The sequence below is a fragment of the Trachemys scripta genome, chromosome 6 (genome assembly GCF_013100865.1).
Source record: "Trachemys scripta elegans isolate TJP31775 chromosome 6, CAS_Tse_1.0, whole genome shotgun sequence".
Taxonomy (NCBI): domain Eukaryota; kingdom Metazoa; phylum Chordata; order Testudines; family Emydidae; genus Trachemys; species Trachemys scripta.
In genome coordinates, this window is record NC_048303.1 from 9,515,360 (window position 1) to 9,537,523 (window position 22,164).

Consider the following 22,164-nt stretch of genomic DNA (forward strand, 5'->3'; position numbering starts at 1 on the left):
AATCATCACAGTTTTAAAGCATAGACAGGACCTGAATGTATAATATTGAAAACAAATAGGAAGGGGTGGGGGAGGCGGGAAAAGAAAGAGAGGAAAAACCTTTATATATCATTAAAAGTAAGACAAAATCCACCCTGCCTCCAGGTCACCTTCAGTTATGGCTTGTGACCTTCATCTAACTGAAAACAACTTACAAAATATGCACAGGCGACGGGGTAACTTAACTTTGGGAAAGAGTATGTGGTTGGTTTTCATGAATCAAACTAATCATCTGAATGTAAAGAGACGATTTAGGTGCAAAACGGTAAGCATTCCGCATCACTTGCTAGTCAGGTAAGTATAACTGCCTCAGAAGATGAATGAGTTTAAAGCTCTCATCCTAAGTAGCATTTGTGTGCCTCACAAACCACCCACATCACCCAAGCTTGTATGGTTCTTAGTCTGTGCTCATGCAAGGCCCCAGCTTATAACAGACAAGCTATTTTATGTGAGGATGGAGACACACTGGGAAAGGTATGTGGAAACGCTTGCATTACAGCTGGCTCTATCTAGTCGTATTAGGCTCTGATTTCATAAGCCCTGCATTCGCTCAGCAAAACCATCCTGGGAATCCTTCTTAAACACCCTACCGACTCTGTAGAGACTGATGGATCATGTGACTGAAGCCTGAAAAGCTGTCGTCCTTTGTCCGCATAAAGTCTGCTCTGAAAATCTTTTCTCAATGCCCTGAAAATGAAAAGAAAGATATTTCAAGTGTTTGTATTTCTTAAGTATCTAATATTGGTTTTGTGTACCTGTATTTTTCCAAAGGAGGCTATGGGTCACAGGTTGCCCTTGTCTCCCAAAGGCAAAATGATATAGCGGCAGCCGGTTTTGAGATGTCACTCAGAGACTAGGTAACTGCAAGTGGCCTCAGAGGTAAGGAAAAGCCTCAGTCTTGTTTCTTCTAATGCTAAATCGGTTGTGTTCTCATAGTTTAATAATAGAAATATAGGGTTGGAAGGGTCCTTGAGGAGTCATCAAGTCCAGCCCCCTGAGCTGAGACGGGACCAAGTAAACCTAGAGCGTCCATGACAGATGTCTGTCCAACCTTTAAAAACTTCCACTGATGGGGGATTCCATAACCTCCCTTGGAAGATTATTCCAGAGTTTAATTACCCTTTCAGTTAGAAATATCTAACCTAAATCTGCCCTGCTGCAGATTAAACCCATTACCTCTTGTTCCATCTTCAGGTGACCAAGAGGCCAATTGATCACCATTCTCTTTTTAACAGCCCTCTACACCTCTGAAGACTGCTCTATCCACTGGCACTGAGGTTCACAACTGCTTTCCTCTAAATCATGGATTCAGAAGCATCATGAGCTCCTCAAATCAGTCCTCAGCAATATAATGGGCCAGATCGTCAACTGGTGTAAAGCGGTGTAGCTCCAGGGATGTCAATGGAGCTTGGCCATTTTATGCTAGCTGGAGATCTTGCCTTGTCCAGTTTCTGCTTGTCACAGAACCTGCCATGGCCGCATCATGAAAGGCCTGTTCTGGTACTCCTGCTGGAGGCAGAACTCTCAGTGGAATAATGAGTGGTGTGTCTGATTAAAGAGTACGGGATGGAGCCCTTTGCTGTGGAAAGGGACTGGGGAAAATCTCTAGGTGTTCAGCAAGTAAATAGGGAAGGAAGGAAAAGAACATATTCAAACCTCCTGTCAGAATGTTCTTGACATTGTTTACAAACTGCAGGCATCTTTTACTGCGAGTTTCATCCCCCAGAGATGACACTGGCAGGACCTGAAAGTGTCAGACTAGATGTTTGGAAAATGTGCTGGCTGCTTCAGGACACTGATTTATATTCAATCTGATCCTTTCCAGAAAATTGGCCCCTCTGAACAGAAGAACGCTCAAGCTACCACAACAAAAATATGTGTCATTGTCACTAAGCTAAAGGAAATGTGATGAGAACTCACTGTCACTCCAGGAACTTTTGATGTGGCTTCAGCTGCGGTGGAGCGCTAACTCCATAATACCTCCCCTCAGGCCATGCAAAAATAGGTTACCACAAAAAGTAATAATATCATCGTGTCTTTTGGTTAAGAGTCAGATAGGCTTGAATTTAATTTGACTAATATATATTACATAGCATAGAAGAAAGAGATAAGTGAGCCCCAGAGCACAGCCAAACCTTTCTCTCTGTTTCCAGACCCCGCAGGCCAACACTGAGGTGAAGCTGCTGAGAGCATGTGAGTTGGCCTAGTTTGCTTCAGAAACCCTACACGCAGCTATTTTCACAATATGGGCTCAGTCCTCCCCCGTGCCCAGTCAGGGCTGCGTTCAGCAGAGGGAAGTCGCTAAAGGGGCTGTTTGTGGCTTCCCAATCCTGATGCCAGTTCCAACCCTTCTCTGATATATTTTAGAGAATCTGGCCCAAAGTGTGGCCTAAGGGACATACATAGGAGTAATGGGGAGGAACATAAGCGAAGTAAAATTTAGCATGCGTGCCAGGAAAGACTGCTTTCTGGTGAGATCTACTAAACCGTGGGAACAAACTTCACCATGCAAAGTACATTAAAAACTGCATAGTTACTTTTGGCCAACCTCCTACAACCAAAACATCGTTAAAAGGAGTTAAGGTTGCAATTATATTTCAATGGAATCTAGCAAACCTTAAAAAAAAAAAATCCAGCCCTAACAACACACTTCCTCAATTAATATAATTCTTTATTTAACGTTTACATTGTGATAGCACTTCGACACCAACCAGGGCAGAGGCCAGGGCCCCACTGGGTTAGGTGGGGTACAAACATGAATGGCAGTCTCTGCCTCAAATAGTTTAAAAGACAAGTCATAACAGGGGGTGGGGGTGAGAGGGAAGTGGAATGAGAAAAATATTAAGAAGTGAACCATTCCTAGCCAATCAGGGGCACTAATCACAATTTACTACCTGCCTGGCCATTACCAGGCATACAGTTTACGGTATGCATTACACAACAGGTAAATTCTGAAGGAGGATAAGATGGTGGCTTTATGGATTTTTGGAGTTTTTCCCTGGGTTTGTGCCCTTTGGGGACAAAATAACCTCAACAATCCTGAAATATTAGTTTAGAAAGGCATTTAGCCAATCCCCATAGCCACATAACCACTAATCATTGTCACTCCAATCAATACACTGTACCACCCACTTGATGTCCTATCCTTGGAAAGTAAACTTCAGGAGGACTAATTTATTTATCAGTACCCCTGATGTCTGGTATGTTATCCATGTATTTATTTATACATTATAGTGAGCTATATCATAGTTACGTTGTAATGACTTAGTAGTTTGGGGCTGGATTCTGACTTGCACTTACGCTGGCATGCAGGGAGGGAAGAATGTAAACGATTTCCCCCCCTTTCTTTCATGGACCTCAGGCAGGTGCAGAGGCTGCTCTGACCTTAGTCCTTTGGCAGTAAACAGCATCCTAAATGGCATGGATGCAGGGCAAAGGCTCAATCCCCCTTCCACAAGCTGACTGGCCACAAAATATCCCCCCAAATGCAGGATTGGCATCACAGGATCTACAGATTTTTCTAAAGGATACAGGCAGTGTTTCTGCTCTCAAGACCTCTGGGTCCTAGAACATCTGCAGAGGGCTAAGGACATGGTCGCAGAGGACTTGTGCCTCCAGACTGGCCCTGAGGCCCCTGGGCTTCCCTTTTGTCGTAGGCTGCGCTAGTCCATGGGAGCTGCTCAGTCAAGTACTGTATAGGCAGTAGGTGTCCCTATCTTAAAGCAGGGCCTCCATGGTACAGAAGGACACCTTGCAAATGTTAGATAGTGGTGTGGGTCTGTGGCTACATTCAGGACCACTCCCTTGAGTCACATCAGGGCGTTAGTACTCAATAATTGCACTTCTTGTGCACTACCTCCATTTTAAGGATTCTGTTACACTTTTTTATAGTGTTGCTGTGGAGATCACTTACCCCCAATATCTGTCTCACTCTATCTCTCCTTCCTTTCAAACATCACCTTAATGCTTCTGTATTTTCCTCTCCACTCTTGGGCCCATGTTTACATGGAAATATATTCACTGATTCCCTTTGCTTTTGTATTACAACTCCTCTACTGTGCTGTGTAAAGGGGGGGGGTGTTAAAGGAGGCTGGTTTCATTAGGTTGTTAGTGTGTTTTCAATGTGGTTCCATTTATCGTGCTAAACACTTGGCAGTCTTTGTCATGCCATGTCTCACAAAGGCGCTTTCAAATGAGCACGCACACAGAGAGCTGCTGTCAGTTTTTCTCCCCGAGTATGATATGGAGGAGGTCATGAAATCTTTGTTTTCTTAGCTGGCAGTTAATCTTTCCAAACTTGGCTCCCTTTCTGAAATTAACTCACCGAATAATGGACAGTCTCCATTAAAGCGATGGAGATAGAAACTCTGCCCGTGTCTGACTAAGTGAGAAAACCATGCCAGTAACAGACCCAAAGAACACACTTGAGCTGTGACAAAGGATCTGTGTTAAAGAGGGCCAAGAATCTCCTCCTATTTGCTTCCATGAATTGATATTCTCTTTTGCATTCCGGGTACCCACATTTTTTTACTTAGAAAACTGGTTCTGCATTTCCTGGTTGAATGGAGAGAAAAATCATTGGCAAACTTTTATGGCCACTTCTAACTACAGTTTGCATCAGCTATCTTGAAACCCTCTTTGGTTAATTTTTCCACACATTTTTGTGATCAGAGGCTCTGGACAGGGATTCAAGTAAACCTAGGCTCAATTCGCAGCCGTGCCACCTACTTTCTGTGTGACCTTGGATAAATCACTTAATCTAGCTTTGCCTCAATTCCCCATCTCTAAAGCAAGAATAACCCTTCCCTTTCTCACAGAGGTGTTGGGAAGATAAATTCATTAATGTTTGTGAGTAAACATTATTATTTGCCTACTGCTCTCACGAGGATTATATATGCATATAGACAAAACATGAATCTTAGGCCATGCCTCTGATTTGTTTAATTTTGGAGGGAAATTTGCTTTGTGATTAAGCAAAACTCCCTTTAGGTGGAAGCAGAAGCAGTTTGTAAAGGCTAGGGTTGAGGTTCTCAAACTTTTTCATACCACAATCTCCTTTTTCTCTTAAGGATTCGCTCACTCCCCTCTCACCAGGATCTCCCTGAAACTCCCTACCCTTTACTGATCTGAGAAAGGAAGGGTGGACATGCCAGCTGTTGGTGAACCTAAGTTTCAGCATCCCATTAGGGAACAAAAATAATAGCACATGAGTTTGAATGACTACAAATCGCAAAACTCAGATACTTTTGCTTGTTGCATATTGTTAGGTTTACGGTAAAGCTAAACTTTTCTATACACCAGTGGAGAATAGGCATAGCGTGACCCTCCTCCAACATGACCCTTTCCTGACACCCTACAGGTTCAGGGCCTTGAGCTAGTACACTAGCACCAACAGGTGATGTTATCTACTGGCCATTGGCACCAGTTTCTGGTCCTTTTGCATCTCCTGAATGGTGCAAAGAGGCTGGATGTCAAAAGAGAATCTGTCCCAGTGTTTGTAAAGAGTTGTGCTGTTATGTATGTGCTAAGTATTTAAATACTTATTACATCTGACATATTGTTCTACCCACGTGTAAGAATTGCATATATTTTCTGAATATAGAAGGGCTCTGTCTGAAAAATGTAAATGTGAATCACAATAAATTTTTGCCCCTATGCTGCATGTTCGCTCTTTTTGGTCCCATCATTTAAAAAATCACTATTTTTTAAATAGTGGAACTTACAAGCCTGTTCTTAAATGTGTTAATAGCCACATTTCCATGATATTCATAATTCATGCCAGGGAAATGGCCTGGAGAAACAGAAGCTGCCTGGCTCATCGGGTCTTGCTGCATAACATAAGCTCTTAGGCTACTGTTGTTGAAAGTGGAATGGTTGGCTCCAGTTTCTTTTGCAGCTGCAGCCCAAGGCAAAACAATACAAGTGCCAAACTCTGTTCTTGTAGTGGGTTGTTTTTTTTTTCAAGTAAACTCAATTCAGCTTTGGCATCTCAGGGAGACCACACGTTAAAATGATAATCCTAGTATTGTAATGAGATGGGTTAGATGTGTGCCACCTTTATACTCATTACCATCCTCGTGATCAGAATGGATTTCTGTTGTAATAGGTTTTTGAAATGGGATACAAACTCCTCTTAAATGCCTGAAGCCTGACTACTCTTTGGGGTGATCCTCTCATATCTCTCAAACTTATCAGGGATGGGGATGGTCAGTATGAGGCAGAAGACCATTAAAGAGCAGGTATGTATTATGGACCTAATCCAAAGCCCATTGAAGTCAATGGGAATCATTCAATTGACTTTGACAGTTGTAGGATCAGGCTTTCTAAGAGTATGTGACCACTGCAATAAAACATCTGCTGCTGGCCCGTATCCGCTGATTTAGGCTTGGGCCATGGGGCTATAACATTGCAGTGTAGATGTTCAGGCTTGGGCTGGAACCTGCTTTTAGGGTCCCAGAGCCCAGGCTCCAGCCCAAACCTGACCATCTACACTACAGTTTTATAGCCCTGCTGCTCTAGCCCCATGAGCCTATGTCAGGTGACATAGGCCAGCTGTGGGTGGTTTATTGCCATGTAGACTTACCATAAGAGGTTGTATTGGTGATTTAGCAGGGACACACAAGTGGGCAGAATTAACTCTGTTATCCTGAGCAAACTGCAAGTGAAGTAACTACATTTTGTTTGTCTTCTACATTTCCCCCACGTGAGCAGTTGTGCAAGTTACTCTTCATTTCTCTTCCTTTTCTTCTGGAGTGTTGCTTTTAAACAGTTGCTGGTTCAGTGGTGAATTTACTAATCCTGGTTTACAATCTGTAAAGAGTTTTGGAATAGCTTCCCATAAAAACAATGCCACTTCTACAGGCATCACTGAATAATAATGAAAAGTAAAAGTCATTATTCTGCTAGACCACTGCAACCATTTGAATAGTATTTTGGGGACGATGTGGCTATTCAGTAAACTACCCATGGATAAAATTAGGCAGGACATTTAAAAGAAGGTTCCTAACCACCGGGGGAGTGAGGTTTTGGAAAAGCCTTCCCATACGAGTAGTGGGAGCCTATAATTTAACTAGCTAAGGTGGAGCTTGATACATTCATGAGCCAGATTATATGATGGGTTGCCTGCAATAGCGTGGGCTGGACTTGGTGACCCACAAGGTCCCTTTCAGTCCTATGTTCCTAATTTGTTAAAGGTGCTGAGGTTGTAAGGCACTGAAGAGGAACTTCTTAATCCTGCTTTTATTATGCCAATTTAGCCACCGTACCTTTCTTATCCAATGCAAGCTACTGTTTTGGATGGGAGTCAACTTCAAACACAGCTCCTCTTCAGACAATTAGATGTCAGTAGGATATCTAGCATCTAGTTACTGGCGACTTCAGGCCCCTCAATGCACCCCTGTTGCTACATTGTGAGCACACACTGTTCCTTTTGATGTAGTAGACGTGGCAAAGTCTGACATCTATCATCTTGGTTAAAGGCCGTCTCAAGCAACATAAAAAGATGTTGCTTAGAGCCTGCCAATTGGAAGTTGAAGCTGGTTGACGCTGGTGCCAAAGTCTATTTACATCAGCCCTGTATAATGTAAGTTCTATGAAGTGTCTGCTCGTTTATGGAGCATGATTGGGGCTAATAAAATGAAACCCCCTTATTCCCTTACCCTTCCAGCTATTCCAGCAACCATACAGTTCTGCCATAGTACAAAGGCAACAGAGGGTCCTGTGGCACCTTTGAGACTAACAGAAGTATTGGGAGCATAAGCTTGCATCTGAAGAAGTGAGGTTCTTACCCACGAAAGCTTATGCTCCCAATACTTCTGTTAGTCTCAAAGGTGCCACAGGACCCTCTGTTGCCTTTGTACTATGGCAGAACTGTATGGTTGCTGGAATAGCTGGAAGGGTAAGGGAATAAGGGGGTTTCATTTTATTAGCCCCAATCATGCTCCATAAACGAGCAGACACTTCATAGAACTTACATTATACAGGGCTGATGTAAATAGACTTTGGCACCAGCGTCAACCAGCTTCAACTTCCAATTGGCAGGCTCTAAGCAACATCTTTTTATGTTGCTTGAGACGGCCTTTAACCAAGATGATAGATGTCAGACTTTGCCACGTCTACTACATCAAAAGGAACAGTGTGTGCTCACAATGTAGCAACAGGGGTGNAACTGCTCGTCTGCCTCCGTTGCCCCGTCCTCTTCAGCCAATGGCAAAGAGGTTAAATTGTGTAACGTCTAATCCAGTGATGTGTAATACACCACCATATGTGTCTCTTACTCTAGCTTTGTCTTTCTCCTCTTTCTCTTGCATGCCTCAGCTGTTCCTCATAGTACAGTAGAGAGTTGCTGTCTTTATTAGTCACCAATAATGCATTAATACATTCCTTCTCCTATTACCTCGGACACTAATTTGGTGGAATTGGATCCTGGCAGCACATTGATGTTGTTAAGGTTAATGACCCAGAGATTTACAAGAGAAGTCACATTAAAGTCAAATTGATTGTAATAATTGTTTCACTGAGCAGTGTCAACATTAAGTACAGTATGTTGTGCCATGCTATCATAGAGAGGCCTCTTGGCTGTTACTGCACTGTGATATTCTAAAGATGCCCTTTAAAATAAAAATCTCACTTTGAAACAGTGTTTTTAGGCTTCTGTCCACAGATAAATGTGGACAAATTAATGGACAAAGATGCACAAATAAATGGGGGATTGTTTCTGGTTACTGTATATTTTCTTTCTTTCTTTTTGTGGACATTGTAGATGTTCTCAAGCAAACAAATCTTGAGCTTATGGTCCTTTCTACTCTTAGCAGAGGATGAGCTGAAAGCAGAATTTTGCAAATGTTTATTCGTTTGGCTTGAACTATCAGAGAAGGCAAATATGTCTGCTGTCCACTCATGAAGTTCATATGGAAGGATACCTGTTGATCAATATATAGGTTCTGTCCTGGGGATGCTTTAAATATTTCAGTTGCAGTATAGTGATAAGAATATTTCATTCAGACTGTTTTATTTATATTGTAGTAGAGCCCACAGGGCACAACTGAGATTGGGGCTCAATTGTGCTAGGTACTGTACAAACAATCAGTAAGAGACAGTCCCTGCCGTGAGGGACTAATGACCACCTGCTTGTAACCATGAGAAATGCACAAGTTGGTGAAATTTTGACATCACAGACCCTCTTCCTTCTCTTCACCTTTGTTCTCTTTTAATACCCCTTCTCCTGTCTCTCTACTACATTTCTCCTTTTTCTTTCTCTCTATTGACATCGAATGGTCCTACTGAGAAGCTTGTCGGGGAGTGGTGGGCTCATGAGTACGAAATGTTTCATGAGCTGGAAAGGTTTCTTGATTCCAATAATAAAATTGACAAAAAATAAAACACTTCTTTCATTTTAACTGAACATTTTCTTCAAAAATTGAGTTTTAATGGAAAAGCTTAAAAAAGTCTCTTAAATGGGAAGATTTCCCAAAGAAATGTCCATTTCAACAAAAATTATTCAACAAAAAGAATGTTTTTTGTATGAAAAATGTCAACCTGCCCCATTTTTGACATTCGAGATAAATCACACCCATCTCACCCTTTCTCCCAAGCCCAGCTTGTCTTCCTCCTCAACTATTTGCATACTGAAGGCTGATTGGTTGAAATGCAACCGATTCATGGAGCACATAGAGAAAATAGAGAGATTGACACACGTAATGACAATGATTGTCACATAAGTCTACAATATACCAGTATGTCTTTAAAACACAGGGCCAAAATCATCCCTGAGGGAACTTACTTGATTTCAATGAGCTCCCGTCATAGGTAAATTTAGTCCACAAAATCTCACTCAGTCTGACTTTTGAAAATGTTAGCCACCTAAACAAGTGGTCTGTTTTTCACCCATAACTGTCTCCAAAGTCACTGTAAGAAGCAGATGGCTCACTTTCTTTGAAAACTAGGCTACTAATTAGATTTATTTGCCTAACTTCAAGCACTCCGATTTTAAAATCTCAGCTATGGTTTTGACTTGGTCCTTACTCAGACAATTAGCAATAGGGGGAGTTTGCCAGAGTAAAGACTGAATTAGGACTTCAAGATTGTTCTTTGGAGATAGTTCAGGGTGAAAAACAGACCACTCATTTAAGTGCTTAACATTAGGTATAACCCACTGGTTAATGTGTATCCGATCCACAGAGGAGATGAATCTGCTATAGCCCCATCTAGACAACCTTGGCTGTTCATATTCAGCTGTAGCCGCTCATGTTTTTTATCTCTGGAGATCCTCAAGTCAATCCCCGGTCTAGCAGTTGTCTTTTATGCACCCAGAAGAGTTTGGGAAGAGCATTTAGAGAAGGAGTGTAAAAGCCACATCACCTAATAAACTTTCTCTAAACTTAGGCCAATTAACCCTCCCCCTCAAAAAAACAAAACAAAGAACACAAACAAAAACTACAAAACACTGCAAGAATAAAAATAATGCAGGCAGTAGTTCAGCAGCAGAATGGGGGCTACCTAGTTTATAGCACTGAATGCAGCATATATGATTTCCTGCCCCGTGGACAGGTGGCATATGAGTGCATTCAGTACAAGTGAGTCATGGCCCTCAGAGAGACTTTTGGGGACACAGTAGAATGATCCCATGCACAGTCTGACAGTCTCTGCGCTGTTGAGGAGGATGAAAGTCTTGGGGAAGGAGAACATCAAGCTGGAGCAGAGGGAAATGATTGCATAGTTGGGACCCTCCTTCCAGAAGATGTCATGGTATCCTCTTGCACTGAGAATACCCCTCTGGGGGAGGGGATCCCAGTTATTAGGAAGAGACAGGTTATAGTAATAGAGAATTTGATTATTAGAAATATAGTTGGGTTTCTGATGACTAGGAGAACTGCATGGTGAATTGCATGCCAGATGTAAAGGTTGTGGACCTCTTGAGACATCTAGACCAGTGGCTCTCAAACTTTTTTACTGGTGACCCCTTTCACATAGCAAGCCACTGAGTGCGACCCCCCCCCCCCTTATAAATTTAAAACACTTTTTTATATATTTAACACCATTATAAATGCTGGAGGCAAAGCAGCGTTTGGCGTGGAGATTGACAGCTCGTGACCTCCCCATATAATAACCTGGCGACCCCCTGAGGGGTCCTGATCCCCAGTTTGAGAACCCCTGAGCTAGATAGACTTATGTGCAATGCTAGGGAGGAGCCAGTGGTGGTGGTACATGTAGGTACCAGTGACATAGGGAATGGTGGAATAGAGGAGATGTAGGCTGTTAGGTAAGAGATTAAAGTCCAGGACCTCCATGGTAACATTTTCTGAAATTCTTCCAGTTCCACACGAAGGGCCAGTGAGACAGGTAGAATGACTGGGCCTTAATACGTAAACGAGACGATGGTGTTTAGAGAACAGATTTAAGTTAATTAGGAACTGGGTAACCTTTTTGGAAAGGTAGAGCCTGTATAGGAAGGATGGGCTACATCTAAACTAAAATGGCATGTAAAACTTGAATGGTGACAGAAGAGTGTTTGAACTGAGGCCTGCTAGAAAGCGGACATGTGGAGGAGCACATGATTCGACAGAGACACCCCTTAAGGTAGGATTTATTAAAGGGGATTCTTCTATCCTAGTAAAGATGAGAGGGTAGAAGTTGATAAAGTACAGGTAGGAACTGAAGAGAGAGAATAAAACAGAAAAGACTCCATTCAGTTACATCACATGAAGGGAGACGACTAGATATTGACACATTTTGTAAGTGTTTGTATATAAATGCTAGAAATCTAAAGACTAAATTGGGTGAATTTGAGTGCTTGGTATGGAATGAGGATATTGATCTGATAGACGTTGCAAAAACTTGGTGGGATTATGATAGTCAATGGGACACAGTAATGCCAGGGTACAAAATATATAGGAATGACAGAGCAGGTTATGTGGGTGGGCGAGTGGCACTGGATGTTAACGAGAGCATAGAGTCAAATATAGTGTAAATCTTAAATGAAGCAGGTTGTACTATAGACTCTATATGGATAGAAATGTCATGCTTGAATAATAAGAGTAAAGTAATAAGAATATACTACTGACTATCAGACCGTGATGGTGATTGTGAAATGCTCAGGGAGATTAGAGATGCTACAAAAACAGAAAACCCAATGATGATAGAGGATTTCAACTATCCCCATGTTGACTCAGGACAGGATTCAGAGATAAAATGGTGAGACATCATTAATGACTGTTTCTTGGAGCAGCTAGTCCTGGAACCTATAGGGGTAGAGGCAATTCTTGATTTGTTCTGAAGTGGCACACAGCATCTGGTTCAACAGGAGAATATAGCTGAAGTAATAGCAACCATAATATAGTTAAATTTGACATCCTTGAGGGTGGGAAGGGAGTGAAAAAACAAATAACTCTGTACCACAGTAGCATTTAATTTCAAAAAGGGGAACTACACACAAATGAGGAAACTAATTAAATGGAAATTAAAAGGAACAGTCACAAGAATGAAATGCCTGCAAGCTGCATGGAAACTTTAAAAAACCAACCATAACAGAGACTCAAAATACATATATATCCGAAATAAAAAACCTAATAAGGGGACCAAAATAAAAATAAAATTCCACCATGGATAAACAACAGAGTAAAAGAAGTGATTACTGACAAAAAACATGATTTAAAAATTGGAAGTCAAATTCTACTAAGGAAAATAGAAAGGAACATGAAGTCTGGCAAGTCAAGTGTCAAAGTATAAATAGTCAGGCCAAAAAAAGAATCTGAAGAGCAACTAGCAAAAAACACAAAAGCTAACTGTAATTTAAAAAACAAAAATAAAAAAAAAACATCAGAAAGAGGAAGCCTGCCAAACAATCAGTGGAGACACTCCATGATCCAGGTGCTAAATGAGGACTCCAGGAAGACAAGGCTGTGGTGGGAAAGTTAACTGAATTCTTTGCATCAGTCTTCACTGCAGTGGAGTAAAGGGGAGTCCCCCCACACCTGAGCCATTCTTTTTAGGTGACAAACCTGAGCAACTGATTTTGGAACAAATTGATGAATTAAATAGTAATAAGTCACCAAGACCCAAGAGTTCTGAAGGAACTCAAATACAAATTTGCAGAACTACTAACTGTGGCAGATGATTGGAGAATAACTAATGTATTTTTAAAAAGGGTGCTAGAGGTGAGCATAGTAATTACAGGCCATAGGACTAGCTTGAGTACCAGGCAAATTGGTTGAAACTATAGTAAAATACAGAATTATCAGACACATAGATGAACACGATACATTGGGGAAGACTCAACGCAGGTTTTGTATAGGGAAATCATGCCTCGCCTATCTATTAGAATTCTTTGAGGGTGCTGACAAATATGTGGACAAGGTAGATTCAATGGATATAGTGTTCTTGAACCTTCAGAAAGCCTTTGACAAGCAGACATGGGATAAGAGGGAAGGTTAAAAGATAGGAAACAAAAAGTAGGAATAAATGGTCAGTTTTCACTGTGGAGAGAGATAAATAGCAGGGTCTCCTAAGGATATGTACTGGGACCTTCTATGCTGTTCACCGTATTCATAAATGAGCTGGAAAAAGGGGTAAACAGCGAGATAGCAAAATTTGCAGATGATACAAAATTACTCAAGATAGTTAAGTCTAAATCTGATTGCAAGGCGTTACAAAGGGATCTCACTAAACTGGTCACTGGGCAACAAAATGGCAGATGAAATCCAGTGCTGATAAATGCCAAGTAATGTATATTGGAAAACATAATCCCAATTATACATATAAAATGCTGGGGTCTAAATTAGCTGTTACCACTCCAGAAAGAGATCTTGGAATCATTGTGGATAGTTCTCTGAAAATATCTGCTCAGTGTGCAGTGGTGGTCAGAAAAGCTAACAGAATCTTAGGAACCATTAGGAAAGAGATAGATAACAAGACAGAAAATATCTTAATACCACTATTTATATCTATGGAACCCTCACACCTTGACTACTGAATGTAATTCTGGTCTCCCCCCCCGCCCTCAAAAAGATATATTAGAATTAGAAAAAGTACAGAAAAGGGCAACAAAATGGTTAGGGCTGTGGAACAGCTTCCATATGATGAGAGAATAAAAAGACTGGAGCTGTTCATCTTAGAAAAAAGACAGCTAAGGGGGAGGGTGGATATGATAGAGGTCTATAAAATCATGAATGGTGTGGAGAAAGTGGATAGGGAAGTGTTATTTACCCTTTCACACAACACAAGAACCAGGGGTCACCCAGTAAAATTAATAGGTTTAAAACAAACATAAGCATATACTTCTTCACACAGCACACAGTCAACCTGTGGAACTCATTGCCAAGGGTTGTTGTGAAGGCAAAAGTATAACTGTACTCAAAAAAAAGAATTAGATAATTTCATGGAGGATAAGTTCATCAGTGGCTATTAGCCAAGATGGTCAGGTACTCAAGCCCATGCTCTGGGTGTCCCTAAATCTCTGACTGCCAGAAGCTCGGACTAGAGGACAGGGTATCTGCCCTGTTATATGCATTCCTTCTGAGGCATCTGGCACTAGCCACTGTTGGAAGACAGAATTCTGGGCTAGTGGACCATTGGTTGACCATTATGGCCATTTTTATATTCTTATGTTTGAAGACAGTGGCCTAAGGATTTGGCCCATCATTAATAAAACATAGTATTAGTAGAAGGGACAAAGAAAGCCATGAATATTCCGAAACATTGGGGTGTGTGTGTCTCTGTGTGTGTGTAACAAAGTCAATGATATGTGCAGATGTCAATAACATGCCAAACACTTTAGGTGTTTTTGGCTACATACCACATTTTGTGTAGTTTGCTCTATATACCTTTGGGGTGTTTTCTGGACTATTATCTTTGGAATGTATATTAGTGGCACTGTGTACTCTGGAGCAGTCCTGTCAAAAGAGTCTCCTGCTCTTGGATGTAACACAGACACTATTTGGTGATCTCCTCATGTGAACTCCTACTTTGTATTGGGAGTAGAAGTCAGAGCTAGTCAGAGTCCTGGTGATCTTGCTTGTCTTTTACCTGCACAATTTTAAGGCCAGTTTAATTAAAAGTCAGAGAAAGAGTTGAAAGTGAAGGTAGAAAGAAATACTAAAAATAATCAGCTCATAGCAGTGCTAGAGAAGCCAGAGGAATAGGACATGTTAGAGACAGGAAATGTTATATGCTGTAGGAATCCAACCACCCTCTCTTTAACAGCAGGACATAATAATTAATTATAAATATAAAGCATGCTTCATTGCTTGCTGCATGACAGCACTGGAAAAACTGAATGGTATCATTACTATCTATAGTTTTCCACTATATTGTCTTTTGTCTAACCATAGTTAATAAGTATGCAGCCTTTGACACCCCACCTCTGTCTTCCCTATGCATCCATATCCACCCCAGCTGTTTCCTTTCTAAATACAAACTTGGCTATGTAGGATCTACCCAAATCCACTATTTCCCAAATCCACAAATTTACTCTTTCTCCATGTGTCATTCCAGCTACTGGTTCTACTCACTATATATAGTTGGCTGGTCAGCAGACCCTTTTGTTCCAAGGCTGCAAACTCTGCACACCCTACTCAGTTCAGATCTCAACCTTTTCCTGCACAAAGTCAGGAAATTAGGTGTTTGAATTAACGCCAGAGTCATTTGCTTCCTGCCTTTCCCTAGGCTGTCAACATACCTCGGATGACCCAAGTCAGATAAAAAGCGACAAAGAGTCCTGTGGCACCTTATAGCCTAACAGACGTATTGGAACATAAGCTTTCACGGGTGAATACTCACTTCGTCAGATGCATGTAGATAACCACATTATTGCTAGACTGATTCTTGCCTGCATATTTATACCTGCCTCTGGAAATTTCCACTACATGCATCTGATGAAGTGAGTATTCACCCACGGAAGCTTATGTTCCAATATGTCTGTTAGTCATGCCACAGGACTCTTTGTTGCTTTTTACAGATCCAGACTAACACGGCTACCCCTCTTATCCAAGTCAGATACTGTCTCAGCCATTGCTGTCTCAGATTCCAGAACGGTGGCTCCCGGCAGTGAGGTGGTACTGGTGGCTTTCTGTGTGATTCTCAATGGAGAGCAAATGCTGAACATTAGGGACTTAGTCTTCTAAAGTAAGAGTGTGTGTGCATGTTTCTACAGATAGCTTCCCAATGGGACAGGGGTTGGTGTTATAATATGATATTATGTTTAGGGTAATGTCTCAGGCCCAGATCCACAAAGAGACTTAGGTGTCAGGTGCGTTGAAAAATCACTGGAATCCACAAAGTCTGCTAGGCTCCCTATAGAACGAATGGGGAGAGATAGGCACCTGAGAATGGGATCCACACAAGCCAACATTCCAGGCAGGGAGATGCCAGCATTAACCAATAGCAGAAGCTGAGGAGAGGGGGGTGTCCTAAGTCTCGCCCCTCTCCAGAGTTCAACGCCTCAGTCCAGGTTGCAAGGAGGCACCTATCTCTGCTTCCTACCCACAGCCGTGAGCCCTCATCTGGAGTCAGGCACCTAAGTCATTCTTGCAAAGAATGGCAGAGATGCCTCCCTAACTCCACAGTCAATGGCTGGGGGAGAGGCAGCTTCAAGAGGAGAGATTGAGAGCATCCCCCATCAGAATATCCCATAGTTCAGTGATTGGGGATGTGCCCCAGAGGCAGGAAACCCCTGGTCAAATCTCTTCTCCTCAGGCGGCGGGCAGGACGATATGAAATGGGGTCTCCTACATCCCAGGTAAGTATCCTGACCGCTGGGCTATAGGCTATAAGGGAGGCCACCCTCTCCAGGGCCATTTTGTGTGGAATCAAGCATGTTAAGAGCTCATCTACTAGATCAGGCCCTGCAGGCATCTATCTCCATCTGGTCTGAGGACCCTGCTGGGGCTTACGTCTGAGAGAGTTGCCTGCCTGAGGCAGCAGTGCATGTGCCCAGAGGCAGAAATGTAAGGGATTTTACAGCAAAAGCTTAGGTACCTACAGGGCTAGGTGGCAGCTGAGCAGGGGATTTTGCGGATTGCACTGGTGATTTAGGTGCCTCGGGCCCTTTGTGGATCTAGCCTAGGCATTTAGAGAACTCTGCTTTAACAAAGAGCTAGACGGGTGAGCAGGGTACATGTGGAGGGAGAACTAAAGCCTGAATGTTGCACAAGCTTGTCTTTCTCTCTTATTATGCTTGGACACTGAAGAGTGCAGGTGTCTGCTTCTGTAATGTGACCGGCAGGAGAACGGAGATGGCCAGTTCTGCAGTGTACAGTCCTCTGTGTCTTTCTTGGGGTCTCTGTATTAGGCTTCAAGTAAGGGGTGTGATGTATTTACCTATCCTTCAGTGCTTCCTTTTTCAGCATCCTAGGCCTGGTCCAAAGCCTTTTAAAGCCATTGGGAAGCTTCTCGTTGACTTCAGTGAGCTTTGAATCAGGCCCACCTTAGCCTATGGCTTGCTCTTTGATAATGCTAGGAGCTGATATATACCCAGAAATACCCAGAGAGGTTCATATGGGCATGTTTAGTCTTGAGAAAAGAAGACTGAGGGGGAAACTTATAACATTCTTCCAATATGTTAAGATCTGTTATAAAGAAGACAGTGGTCAATTATTCTCCAAGCTCACTGAAGATAGGACAAGAAATGATGGGCTTAATCTGCCGCAAAGGAAATTTCAGGTTAGATATTAGGAAGAACTTTCTAACTATAAGGAATAGCCTTCCAAGGGAGATTGTGAAATCCCCATCATTGGAGGTTTTTAAAAATAGGGTGGACAAACACCTTCAGGGAACGTCTAGGTTTTCTTGGTCTTGCCACAGCACAGGGAGCTGAATTTGATGACTTCTCAAGTTCCCTTCCAGCCCTACATTTCTATGATTCTATAATTAATTGGAAATATATGTGGCAAATGGGACACATGTGAAGCTGCTGCCTGTCACATGGAACGAATGATCACAGTCATTCCTGGATATCTGGTATCTTTGCTACTGTGCAAACACCTGACTTCTATTGCCTCACCAGACCTGCCTGTCTTGGGCCATCAAAAAGCTGGAGGTAGGATTTGCATAACATTTGCATCTATTTGGATTCCATTTTATTATTTATTTAGTGCTGTACGGTAAATGTGAAGAGCACTTACAAAACAAATAATAGCAGAATGCCCCTGCACTCTGCAGTTTAAAGTACAAAGGCCTGTTCTTCTCATTCACATTACTCAAACCAACTATGCCAGTAGATATTGGGCCGGATGCATCATTTTTGCTGTCGATGCAGTCGTTTACATCTGTGAGAAGCGGGTGTACTGGGGGGGGGGTGGGTCAATTCTGTTGATTAGCATTTTAGCAGTCACTCTGTACGAGTGTAGACAAGCACGTGTGACATGGGTCAGTGCCTCAATGTGCAAAGAGGCTGCAGAATCAGTCTTGGCTCATTGGTTTTGGAAGGGGATTCCCCTTGGTCTCATTTACAATCTTTAGTCACCACACAAAAGAGGGAGGAAAGAACCCACCAATGATGATGTCACAGGTCTAGTTTGGCGGTGTATTTTTTCCCTATTTCATCTGCCTGATGCTGGGGATGCCACTCCAGATGGGAGTCTGGAAATCCTTACTCCTTCATTCTGGCGCCTCGAGACAGCAGCAGTCATAATGTGCTATTCCTATTTGTGGAGGTAATGACAATCCCAGCTTTTGAAATTAGTCAGCAGTAGTAGCTCGTATAAGGGAGGCAAGATTGTCTTAAAGTATTAGACTGGGTTCAATTCCTGGTGATAGCACAGATTTCCTGTGTGATCTGGAACAATTTGTCTGGGTTCAGCTCCCCATCTGTACAGGGCTAATAATATACCCACCCCCTGAGTCTCTTAGATTGTAATCTCTTTGGGGCAGAGAGTGCCTCTGAATGTGTGTGTGCCCAGGACATAATACAGTATGGTCCTGATCATTGTTGGCACCTCTAGGTGTTACTGTCATACAAATGATAAGAAGTATGGTAAGCACACTATGCATTTTCCATCTCTCTGGTCTCCAAATACATCATGGCCTATTAATAGCTGGTGGAGCAATAGATCCACAATTTTTCCAAAACCGAGGTCTCCTGGACTGCAAATGCAGTTCTGCTTCCAAATCACTGGATCCATATTTTGAGTTTTTAAAAGAAGTTTTAAAAGTGAAATTAGTGATCTGAATGGTATTTAGACATTCAGTCTCCAAGGCTTTCTGCCATCAATGTGGTTGAAGGGAGAATTTAGGCACAATACATACGATTCTTGACCTCTGTGTTGAGAGCCTGCTAACAAGGGTGCCAACTAGTATGAGTTGTGACGATGGCATTTGTGATATGGTCACGTGTCTGTACTGGGAACAACGAAGTCATGTCATGTAGGTCACCAAAATGCTGCTGTTGTTTTTCGAGAGAAGTTGCATTTTGTGAATGAGTTTTAGCAGTTCCCACTCATACTTAAAAAAAGAGAAAGAGAGAGATAGAGATTAATTATTTTGACAGGAAATCCATAATTATGCAGCTGTACCCAAAGTGAGAGCAAGTTCAGCAAGTCAAAGGCTTTTATCAAAGTCAATAAAGCCTGAGAAATGTGATATCGGTATCAGGGCACTGCAACAACAGAAATGGAACCTGAGAAAGATTATCCTTTTTTTTTCTCTCTCTCTTCCCAAGAAAATGAAAGGCTTCAAGGCAAAAGGATTAAAATAAAAATAATGGGACAGAAATGGAAATTTCTTCCTAAGAATGATTGGCATATTTTCCACAATGTGCTTTATCATATGGGAAGGTTTTGGAAACCACGCACTGGGCTTTGATGTGGGACGGTACATGTAGCAGGCAAATGGATAGCACCAGAGACAATTTGGCTGTTTGCAAGAGTGTCAGACCGACATAAATGACTCTGATCACATTACAGCATGTGCCACATTGGAATGGCCACAGTTAATAGGTGTGGGTAAGCCACTCAGCCCCCAGATTTCATCTCATCTCATATTTGAGGCTCCCAGCTTTAGTTACATATGGGATAGGGCCTGACTTTCAAAGGGGCTAAACTGCCTGAACTCCCACTTAGTGTTGCCATCATATTGCTGTGTTAGCTCTCAATCCTGCAAACACCTATGCACGTGCATAATTTTACATAGATGATTAGCCCCATTGGATTAATTAGTCCTAGTGCTTAAAACTGAGGGTGTACCTAAGTCTTTGCAAGATCAGGGCTTTATTAATATTGTTTAGAGAAATGCAAAATTCATGATCTACATGTCCAGTGCTCCAGGTAAAGGGTTTTGATTTTCCCCACTGTGGCATATTTCACACATGAAGGATTATTTTATTTTATTGAAAGATAGATATTTGCTTTTAACAATCCACCAGTCTTTCTTTTTTTCTTTCTAGACAAACATACCCAACTATGCAAAATATACAGGGAAGTAATTCTTCACACTGTGCACATCCTGGCTGTAAAATGCACTACTGCAGGAAATTGAAGAATTTAGTGTAGTAGAGGGGATGGATAATTGTATGATCAATAAGGTCCCGATCCTGTAAGCACTTATGCAGGTGCTTAGCTTTACTCCACAAGAAGCCCCATTGACATCAATGGGATATCTTGCAATCCGACCTGTTGGATAGAGTACTGGTCTGGGACTCTAGCTTCTAGATTTGACTCTTCCACTAGCCTACTGAGCAACCTAGGGCTACTCATGTCATCTTGTTGTGCCTCAGTTTCCCCATCTGTAAAATGGTGGACATGTATTCCTTTGAGATACATTAATGAAAAGTGTGAAGTGTTGTGTGTCTGCAGGAGAAGGACCTAGGATTGTAGATATGAATGTGAAGCAATATCCAAATCTCAAACTTCAGGACGTAAGATGAGGTCTGCAGGGGCTCTCAGGAAAGAGTGGTGGCACGTTTACCAGACATCCTGGCATCACAATGAATTGTTGGTAAGAGACAAATGTTCTGAATTGTACAAAAATATCATAATCCCGACCACCAAAAAAAAAGAACATTGAGCACTAAGTACTTTAGAGCATTATACAACTAATACAATTATTCTTAAACTGTACATTTACTTTCTGTAGTCAATTGTTGTTGTTACTTTGAGTTGCATTGAAATAGGAACTGAACATACGAGATTAAATCTAGTTTCTATAATAGCTAGGAATCCCCTGCTGAAAACTTCAGTGGTTCTATCCAGCATGTTAGGTCTAGATGTGGTCTAGATACGCACCTACAACTTCTTTCCTTATGACAACCTTTGTAACAGCTGATCCTTACTAAGTATCCCCCACTGCAGAGTAGCCTTCTTTTAAGAATTATTTCCCCCTGCTTGTCTTTCCAGAGCTGGCCCTTTAAAAAATGACAGAGACAAGCAGCTGTACCCCTAAAGTGACCATTTTGTAACTGGTTGCTGCGTGCTGACATTCTCTCTTCCAGCTGGTAAGTATCTTTAACTCCTGTTTTGTTTCTCCCCTCCTGCCCCGCCAGAGAAATGGTACATTCCAACGACAGGATTGTTCCAGCTTTGAGCGTAACCTCACGTTCTGAGGGTCTGAAATAACTTGCAGGGGTTTTAACAACACCATCCCATCTTAATGTATGTCATGTTGTTCCCACACACTGTGGTGATGCTCTGTTACAATGGCAGTTAAGCTGCAGTGCAACGAAAACTCATGTTTGTCCAGAGCATGAATGCTTAAAGGGAGGAGACTAGGCTGACGTGCTAGTGTACAGCTTCTGCAGCGGAGCTCCCCAGTGAATAACCATCACTATTTCTTCCTTTCCTAGTGCATAGAACAGGGATCGGCACCTTTGGCACGCGGCTCACCAGGGTAAGCACACTGGCGGGCCGAGCTGGTTTGTTTACCTGCCGCGTCGGCAGGTTCGGCTGATCGCAGCTCCCGCTGGCTGCCGTTCGCCGCTCCAGGCCAATGGGGGCTGCAGGAAGGGCAGCCAGCATGTCCCTTGGCCCGCGCCGCTTCCCGCAGCAAGGTGTGTAGAGAATGAAGGCACACTCAGCAGTCCAAAAAGCTTGCAATTGAAGTTGGGTATGGTATCATGTGGAGTAGGAAGAGAGGGAAGGAAGTGATATACAAACTAAATACATGAGATTTTGTGTGTTCCATCATGTTAGTATAATTTTG